The sequence below is a fragment of the Polistes dominula genome, unplaced genomic scaffold (genome assembly GCF_049000335.1).
Source record: "Polistes dominula isolate Pdom_NZ unplaced genomic scaffold, Pdom_raw_medaka contig_11, whole genome shotgun sequence".
In the NCBI taxonomy this organism is placed as follows: domain Eukaryota; kingdom Metazoa; phylum Arthropoda; class Insecta; order Hymenoptera; family Vespidae; genus Polistes; species Polistes dominula.
Genome location: NW_028301154.1, coordinates 687,915 through 698,298, shown reverse-complemented (window position 1 = coordinate 698,298; position 10,384 = coordinate 687,915). Strand labels below are relative to the sequence as shown.

General features: G+C 30.8%; 1 long non-coding RNA gene across 1 annotated transcript; it reads right to left on the bottom strand.

Moving 5' to 3' along the window:
• Window positions 1–2,332: 2,332 nt before the first annotated feature.
• LOC107071100 (uncharacterized) lies at window positions 2,333–9,865 on the bottom strand. Its single transcript, XR_016178600.1, has 3 exons — window positions 9,684–9,865; window positions 3,129–3,345; window positions 2,333–2,604 (listed from the first exon to the last, which is right to left on the bottom strand). It is a non-coding gene; the product is annotated as an uncharacterized LOC107071100 (long non-coding RNA).
• Window positions 9,866–10,384: the final 519 nt, after the last annotated feature.

Sequence of the window (10,384 nt, the reverse complement as noted above, 5' to 3'; positions counted from 1 at the left end):
ACTTCTTCTCTTCCTGTCTATCTGTTGAGTGTTCGTTGATAAAATTTTCATGATTGCACCGAACTATTATGTCTGTTTACTTTCTTGAAAAATTCTTCATAGGATTTTTCCTATCCAACGATTCTTCTTATTCGTCAGTATCGACTAAATACATGGAACACAAGCACCCTGGAGACCCAGTTTCATGTCGCTGTCCCTTTAATTTTAAAGTTATTTACTTGGATGCTTATACGTAGGGTGTATACTTACATAACTACTACCATCATAGATTTATGTAGGCTACGTCACGCATTATTAAACTTTACGAGAAAGAAGACCTAAGCCTTTTAAAAGGGTGAAGTTAAATCATTTGTCGCTAACTACTTGTACGACCGATCAAAGTCTACGTTTCTACTTCGTTTGGCACGCGTGTGCGTGTCTCAAAAGCGTGTTCTACGAACTTTCTTTAACGTTCTTTACTTTTCAAAAGAGATTTGTCTTTCGAAATGCATGCTATGTATGCATGTTTAACACGATTTACAACATGCACGAGTATATACGACGTTTGAGAATAACGATTTAAGTTTTGCCATTGCAAATTGCAACCACAAATTCGAACCCCTACTCTCTCTCTCTCTCTTTCTTAAATTATTTCCAATCGATTATTTATTTTACTCTCATAAAAATGTAACTTTATGACAAATATTAATTTGAATATATCAACGAAACAAACGTTAACGATTACTTATTACGAAATAAAAATTAAATTCCCATCACCGTTTGTGATTTATCGACATAACCGAAACAAGAATGAGGCGTTTCAACCGGTTCGAATACGACTTTCACTTTTCATCAGTTTGATGTAACCTACCCGAATTCTTTGTAAAATGCATACGGTCATGGATCCTGTATCGTTTTTAAAATATTCTTTTGTGTGTTGTCCTTAATATCAATTTTTTTTTCTTTCATGTGTCGTTCATACAAACAACACCAACGTTTTTTCAAGCGTACCTACACACATACACTATAGTTTATTTGATTTTGTTTATGTTAAAATTATAAATTATTATATAAAGGAAAAGAAAAATTAATAAATACCATAAATTGAAGTGCCTAGTAAAGTTGTAAAAGGCAAAAAATAAAAAAAATAGAGAATAATAAAAAAAGGAAAAGAGAGAAAATAATAATGGAGCACTAAAAGACGTGTGTTAAGAGGACTGGAAAAGATAGAGGTCTGTGTGTTAGAGGGGTGAGACAAGAGGGAGGAAAAAGGACAAGCATATGCGGAAGAGTCAAAAGAAGGGCAAAATAAGAGAGAGTGAGAAGGAGAGAGGGATGTTGGATAGTAAAAGCCAGCAGGTAGCTAGGAAGCTGGCACCAAAGCAACATTTTCTTATGTTACGGGCCACCATAAAAGTGGAATGACGACTACGTTAAGAAATTTTATGGGTCAATGCTCTTATTTTTTCTTTCTCTTTCTTTTTCGTTTTTTTTTTTTTTTTTTTTTATAGTCAAGACACAATTATCGTTTTACGTTGAATCTTTATCTTTTGTAATATCTCATTCGAGATAAACGATATTTTATTTTAATTTATCGAAATTATAAGCTCAATTAAATGAAAAAAATATGATTATTATTTATTAATGAAATAATAATAATAATAATAATAAAAAAACACCTCGTATAATAATTTTTATAAGAGTTAATTAAAATTAATAAATAAAAGAGGAAAGGAGATAAATTTAATGAGCTTTGGTAGATATACTTTGTTTCAACAGATTGGGAATATTATTGATAAAATTAATGAATGGAAGTAATAATAATGAAATATAAAATTGTATTAATGAAAAGAGAAAGAGAAAGAGAAAGAGAAAGAAAGAGAGAGAGAGATCGAAAAAATGTGGTAGAATAATTTGCAAAAAATTTATGAGGGAGAGTAGGAGGGAAGATGAAATGAGATCAATGGGGGAGAGTTTGGTGATGCATTTATTTTATAAAACGAGTCCCTTAAAATCGACTGATAATAATTTGCATGTCGCGTGAGAGCGACAGATGTCCGATTTTCGGCCCCCTGTCACTTTCGTTAGTCTACCCTCTCTCTCTCCCTTAATTATCTTTTTCTTTTTCTTTCTTTTTATTTAAATTCCAACTCTAAGAATAAAAAGAGAGTGAAAATCAGGTCGACCCCCTTGCACGTACCTCCTTCTACTCTTCCCTCCTTTTTTTTCTTTGCCACAAGGGAGTCACACCAGGATCATAATTTCAAAATGACGCGTCTCTTCCGCGACGCGATTTTTTATCCTCCTCGTCTTCTTCGTGATATATAAAAAAAAATAAAATAAAATAAAATAAAACAAAAAATAAAATAAAAGAATCATTTGAAAGTATAATGATACAATAAAAAATACTTTGAAATTGTTAATAAATAAAAGTAAAAAAAAAAAAGGTTAGATAAATGTGAGATAAGTAAAGCGATAACACACGTTCCGTTTGTAATATAGGATAACGTCAGATATGGAAGGACGACGGCTCGTTTCCTAGGATTAGAAGATCTCTCGTGGGATGTGACCCAATCGTTGGCTTTGCATCATGCATCCTCGGATAATGCAATTAGATCTCTCTCCCTGTGTATATAAACTACGTATAGGTATCATAGTCAGACTAAAAGTGCATCTTCATATATATATCACAAATTTTCAAACCAACCAACCTTTCTACTTTTTTCATTCATATTATTTTCAATTATAATGGACTCACAAAATCTACTTCTTTCTTAAATATTGGATTAGCAAGAAAGTAAATCTCGGTTTTATTGTTTCTAAACTAACAGTTGCAAACAAAATTAATTAGAACTTGTTTCTATAGCAATCTAAAAAGTGTCAACTAGCAAACCTCAAAAGAACAAAATTTTAACATTAACAAAAGAATACTGAAACAAACATAATTTTATTTATTGGTGCAACCTGAAATGACTTTCTTGCCAACCCAATATTTTAGGCTAGTTTTGGATGCACATTGTAAATCTACGAGATTAGATTTTTTCATAATGTAAGATTAACACACAAGTTTAAAAGACAATAATAATTATTTTATTGGTTAGTAACTTATGGCCCACTCTGTATATATACATATATAAGAATTGCGTTACGTTTGAACATTTTACTCGGGATGCTTTGCAGTCACGAAGGAATCTGGTCCCGGGTTTGTCGAGCGCAAAGCAGAGGTCATAGAGGTCAAGGCAGTGAGGGCGTTCACCAGAATTATTCTCATCCTCTTTTCTTCCTCTCTTTTTCTCTCTCTCTTTCTCTTCCTCAGATCGGTTCACTTCCTTCCATGCTCGAATAGTTCTTCTTCTTCTTCTTCTTCTGCTTTGAAAATTGAACGTTTCGTGTTTTAGAAGAAAATTCTCAATGATTTTTCATAATAAATAATAATCGTAAAATTTGTAAATATTAAAAATGATTAATTGATCTTCTAATTGTTAAATTAACCCTTTGATTACTATGGACACATATATGCGTTTGGTCAAAATGATCAAAATGGTCTATCGACGCATACCTATGTGTTTGTTAATATTAATGTATATATAAAATAATTGAATATTTATATTAATCAATGAAATTATATTGAGAAAGAAAAATTTCAATTAATAAATATTATAATTTATTATTAAAATCTGATTGTTAATAATAAACAATTATGCTTCTAGAAAATATTTTAGATAAAAGTATTGACCACTGAAAAAAATTAATTGTCTTCTTATCTGCGTATGTTTGACGATAGTTAAAATCGATTATGTTTGATAGAGTCGATGTTTCCACGATCGGATAAAAGTCTATTTGGTAAGCAGGTAATCTGTGATTATGTTTCGATTTGGAATAATTATTATAACCGAGTTTCTAATTGGTCACAAGCCGAACGTCCATTTAATTATGCAACCATAAGCGGCCACAATTTAATTACAATCTAGTAATGTAGAATAGGAGAATAGAAGAGGAAATACAGAAATTAATATCCTCCGACAACATTACCAATATATACATGTGCAATATATAAACTTATCATCATCATATATATATATTTATATTTGCATATATATATATATACATACATACACCTGCGTATATCCCATCTGCGTTGCGTATTTGTGTAGGTATAAAGGATTTTATATATAATATTTTAGTATAACGTAACGTTTAGTATAATACACTGAAATTGAATATTTGTATCGAATGAAATTCTAAATCATCGATGTCTTTTCAAATTTATTTGAACAATTTTTCTAAGTCATTTTATTTATATATTTTATATTAGGAGGATTTCTGGGAAGTTTTTTTTTTCTTTAATTAGAAAAAGAAAAAAAGAAACGTTTACTTTATATCAAGGTAGCTTAGCTTTTCCAATCGTGGTTTTGATAAAAGAAGGATGACTGGGTATATTTCCTGAAAGGAAATTGCACGATTTTAATTCGCGACTGTTTTCTCTCTCTCTCTCTCTCTCTCTCTCTCTCTTTTCCCCATTTCTATCTGTCCTCTTGTTCTTTATCTCTTCAAAAAAAAAAAAAAAAAAGGATAGAAAGATAAAGAATTGGATAAACGTTTATTTTTCAGAAAGACAACTAGAAGATATCTTTTTTTCCGTGATAATAATTTCCTTTTCAATCTCACCGACGACGACGACGACGACGACTTATTTGTAGTTCCCTTAAATAAACTTCTTTGATAATAAAAAAAAAAAAATGATTGTGTGTATGTGTGTTTGTGTGAAGGTAAAGAAGGTACCTAAAGAAAAGAAAAAAAAAAAAGAAAAATAGTCCTTGAAGGAGAGAAAAATGATTTTAAAATTCTACCTTTTTAAAGGCGATCCAACTTATCCCCCTGCGTGATTTAATTCTTTTTTTTTTTTTTCCTTTATTTATTTTATTTTTATACCAATTTTTCTTTTTCTCTCTCTCTTTCTTGGATTTCATTTAGAAATGGCTGTGTCATCTCGAAAAAAAAAAAAAAGGAAAATATATGATTGGAAAGATGGTCGGTCGAAATCGATGAGAAGAAAAAAGAAGAAGAAAAAAAATGCGACAGAAAGAGACAGAAAAGGAAGATAGAAGGTAATCCTTCGTCCTTTTAGGGCTCACCCTTCGATAACGATTCGCTTATCTTTTCTTAGAAGAAAAATTCTATGGCGTTTCCTTCCTTTTTTCTCTTCTTCTTCTTCTTCTTTTTCCTTTGATTCGTTGGACTCAAAGCGAGCCCTTTTTCAGGTTGTGCGTCGAATCTTCAACTTAAGTTCTGTTGTATCTGTGTGTGTGTGTGTATGTATGAAAGTAGAAAAAAAAAAAAGAAAAGGGTGTTTCAGGCAGAATAACTCTCAAATTCGTGATGAAGTAAAGTAAATGTGAGGTGAGAATAAGGGATGACATGGAAAGGGGGGGAAAAAAAAGATCGAAGATTCCGGGTACACTGTGCCACGTGCGTAAATTTGAGAGGGTGATTTCTACCCTTACAAAAAGAAAAACCACCAGCTCTTCTTCTTCTTCTTTTTTTCTGTCTCCCTGTCTTCGTCTAACTTTTTTCGACCCTTTGAAATCCTTACCGATGATATACCTTTTTCTACCTATTTCAAGGTCCTACTTTTTATCCTGGATTAAAAGAAATATGTAGAAAATATCATTCATCCTTTTTTTTTCTTTTTTTTTACATTTGAATATTATTCTACGTCAAACTATTTCAAAAACAAATTTTCTAACTTTTATGAGAAAATTCCATACAAGTTTATATACACCAATTGAAATCTTTTAAGAAAGAATTTTATGTGTTTGTAATACGTGCTTTTCTCATTTTTATAAATGTCCTAGAAAATATACGAATGGGGTTTTTACATTTTATTATTTGTTATAATAAAATGAAAAGAATATGAAAAAAAAAAAACATTAGATTAAAGTAAAATATTGCGAATCGATGCAATTATAAAATATGAAAGTTTACAATAGAGACAACTCATATAGAGATAACACATATTATCTGTATTGCAAGTTAGTAGAAGTTTATACACCAATTGAAATCTTTTCAAAAAGAATTTTATACGTTTGTAATACTTGCTTGTCATTTTTATAAATATCCTAGAAAATATACGAAAGGGGATTCTACTTTTTATTATTTGTTATAATGAAATGAAAAGAATATGGAAAAAAAAACATTCCATTAAAATAAAATATTGCGAATCGATATATAAATTACGTGTCACGTTGTTTGTCCGCAATGGACTCCTAAACTACTGAACCGATTTTAATAAACATTTTCCACATTGTGCGCAGTTTCATTCAACTTGAAAGATAGGATAGTTTATATCTCAATTTATAATCGCAATATTATTTTATTGCAAATTATTTGTTTATTAACAAAGTGCATCGAACTGATTGTGAGCCACAGCAAGACGTTGCGAGTGCACCCCTAGTAAAATATAAATGTTTACAATAAACAAAACTGTAACACATATTATCATTATCGCAAGTTAATATAAGTGTATTTTATTTAAATAATTCATTCGACATTGGAGACTGATATAAGCCACAAGCCCCGGAGTATTATCGGAGTATACAACGTCGACAAGATGGATGATAGATGAACGTATGTATGTATGTATCTACGTTCCACTCGTTTTCATCGTAAATTCGATGCTTGTCGCACTGGAATTAATTTGAATAATCTACATTTTGCGCTAGAAACTTCCGTATAAAGGCAAACGATGTTATATGCCTGAACGACGTTCAACGAAAAACCATACTCACATACATCCACACACACACACACACACGTTCCTATAAGTAAATGTAGATTAAACATCCATTGATAAACGATTAATGAGCTCTTTAATACGATATTAATTGACTAATTAATATGTCAAGTAATTATTCATGTCAATATTATCTATGTAAACATTCAAAGTGATCAATTTAACATTATTTATCAAAAATCACTAATCTCCAATTGAATTAAACATATCTCTGTGTTATAAACAAAATGTAATTTCATTAGGAAACATTTTATTATTTCATTACTTTTTCATGAATATTATTATACGAGTTAATAATGTTTGTTTGAAAATCTCGTATCGATGATAGATGATAATTTGTATAAATTGTTATCTAAATTGTTATCATAAATAACACATAATTACATACTTGCGTCAATAATGGTATCACGTAACCTTTCACAACGCCTCGTTGTAACTCGAACTAACGTTAATTAAAGGTCGAAGAAATAACGTTTGAAAGACAATAGGAATCTTAAAGTTAAAGTGCGAGAGAAAAATAATTATTCGCTTTAACGAAGCGAGATTAAACGTGTTCCGCTTTTCAGGACAATGTTAAATCTGCACGTGTGTGTTGTTTTTACAAATAATAATAATATATTAATAACAGATCTAATAATTTCTAGCGTGTTGATCGAACCGTGTTATATTCATATGTATCTATGTATTATTATCTAATTGTGCAACCATTACGATTATGAATATTTTTTCCCCTATCTTTTTTCTATTTTTCTTTTTTTTTTGTCGAGTAATCTTTTCTATCTTCCGTTATCTAATCCCGTTAAATGTGTTTTCTTTTTTTTCTTTTTTTTTTTTATAAATTCCGAACAATTTCAAACTAATTTGTTATTCGATCAAATTATCCATACAATTATCAAGAATATTATCATTAATAAATTACCACGAATTGTTTCAAATACTTGGAATATTTCGATTAATATAATCCTTATTTAATTATCGTTATTTCATTACAATAAATACAGGGATTCGTTATCGATGAACTTTAAAACGTAATCTATAAGAGAAACTCAATTGGGAAACGTTGCTGTTTCTCAAGCATGGAGATTGAGAAAAGAGTTGTTCACCATAATAGAGAAAAATATAATGTATGTTATATGATTATCCATTACATTTGTGAGTTTGCAATCTGTGAGAATTGGTTCGTATGATTTTAATCAGATAGATGTATAACAAAGTATAAAATAGGTAATATAGAATTGAATAAACTGAGTTTGTAGTTTTCCAAATTACAAAATAAATGAGAAAGAATGTAAAACATTGAAGAACTCTCGTAAGCAATTTCTATAAATTAGAAATAAAAGTATCTTCTATATGCATTTTTGTTTTTGCATAGAATTGCATAGAAGATCGTAAACATTGGATATCACAACGAATTTCGTGCTTTCGATCTATTTTCTTTTCCTCCCCGTTCGTTTATTTTTCATTTTGTTTATTTACTATTTCGTATTTTTTAGTTTTATTTTCTTTTTCTTTTTTTTTTTTTTTTTAGGATAGAAGATCCGCAGCCGATCGTATCGATATATCAATCGAGAATGATAGTTATGGTTTCGATATGAAGTTACACTCTTTCCATACGGATTTACGTTCGATTTATAGATATTGGTTGAACAATACGTAGAGGAAAACAAAAAAAGAGAGAGAGAGAGAGAGAGAGAGAGAGCTTTCATTACAATTACTATCGATATATACATCGATTTTCTCTGTGTATAGAAAGAGAGGAAAACTAAACGAACGATAAATCCGTAACACATTCAAATTGACAGAAACAAAATAGCTCGCAAATCGTCGAAAGTGATCGTAAAGCGAAATATGTTACGTTTCAAATGTGAAGAAAATTGGGTCCAGCAAACATTGAATCCATCCATCCATCCATCCATCCATCCATCCATCCAGCCACTCTTTCCTTTCCTTTCCTTTCCTTTGCTTTCCTTTCCTTTCCTTCCCTTTTCTTTTTGTATAATAAATGTGTCAAGCTAGATAAAGCAGTGTACAATACTTAGATCGTTATTTATTTATCGTATTTTATCTTTTACCCCATCACACAAAGGAGTTGAAAATTACGAGGAAACTATGCGCGTAATTCTCGATGAATGTTTCGCGTCGCGACGTCGACGTCTACGTCGACGACGACGACGACGACGACGACGACATTTGCGTTGGCGTAGTCGTTGAGTTTCTAGTCGCTTTCATTTCTATGACTCATATATTAATTACAAACTCTTTAGAAAAGCACAACTCACGTTGAAGCGTGACTCAAAGAAGTAAAGACGTGCCAGTAAATCTTTTTTCCTTTTTTTCTTTATTTCCAACCCGACAAATTTTCCTTTTGCAATTCTCGTTAATAATATAGAAAAAAGAAAAAAATATATGCAAATATATATATATAAGAAAACAAAATAATCCTATGAGAAGGAGGAGTGCTTTCATTTTAATCTAAAAGCAACTTAAAAGCAACGTCAAAATCTTCTTGAGAGAGATTTTCAGAGAGACAAGATTTTTCTCTTTAATTAAGAAAAAAAAAAAAAAAAAAAAAAAAAAAAACATACTTTTGTTCTTTCACGATACGATATAAAAATGATTTTATTAATTATTTAATGTCACAACAAAATGATCGTGTTATCACATCGTTAACAAACGTGTGTCTTCTTCTCCATATCTAACACACATAGATATATACACATCGTGGACATTGATTTAAAGTAGCTGAAAAAAACAAACACATGCATATTAATAAGATCTCTTGGAAAAAATAAGTTGTGCATTTAAAAAAAAAAGTAATTTCAAAAGAGAGTCATGAATTTTTTCTACTATACTCTATAAAATCACATTAGCAACCTGATCGACTAAGGCAAAGAGGGCCAATGTTACTCACCCACTTACACTTATGTAATATTGTATCGCCTACACATGGACACGTCTGACGTGTCAGAGCGCACGTTGTGCACTATATTTGCATACTCGGTCCACTCCACGCGGAATCGCGGCCTCTTATGCACTGACAGAAAGTGAGATAGAGAGAAAGGGAAGAGGAGGAGGAGGAGGAGGAGGAGGAAGAGGAGGACTTAACGAACGTGGCACGAATGAATAATTTACGGTCCACGATGTATAGCGTCTTACGGAACGCCACCGTTAAACCTACACTTATGTATTACATGCATGCATTTATACATATCGGTATATACATAGAAACATATAACATACGCATATATTTTAGTGAAATTCATATATATATATACGAATACATAGGTACATTTAATATTTGCATAAAGTTACATACAGGGATAATATGTGTATGAATATACATACGCAAAGAGAAAGAGAGAGGGAAGAGGAGATAAATACGTAAAGATTATGTATGTATGTATGTATATACATACACATCTATGAATATATGTATACAAAGGTATATTTAATCGTCTTGGTTCTCTCTAACGATGTGACCTTAACTCTTTCTCTCTTTCTCTCTCTCTCTCTCTCTCTTTCTCTCTTTCTTCTTCTCTTTGTCCCTGTCCACGTATCTTCTCGACGACATAATAAATAATCTCTCTCTCTCTTTTCTCTTGCATGGTATTC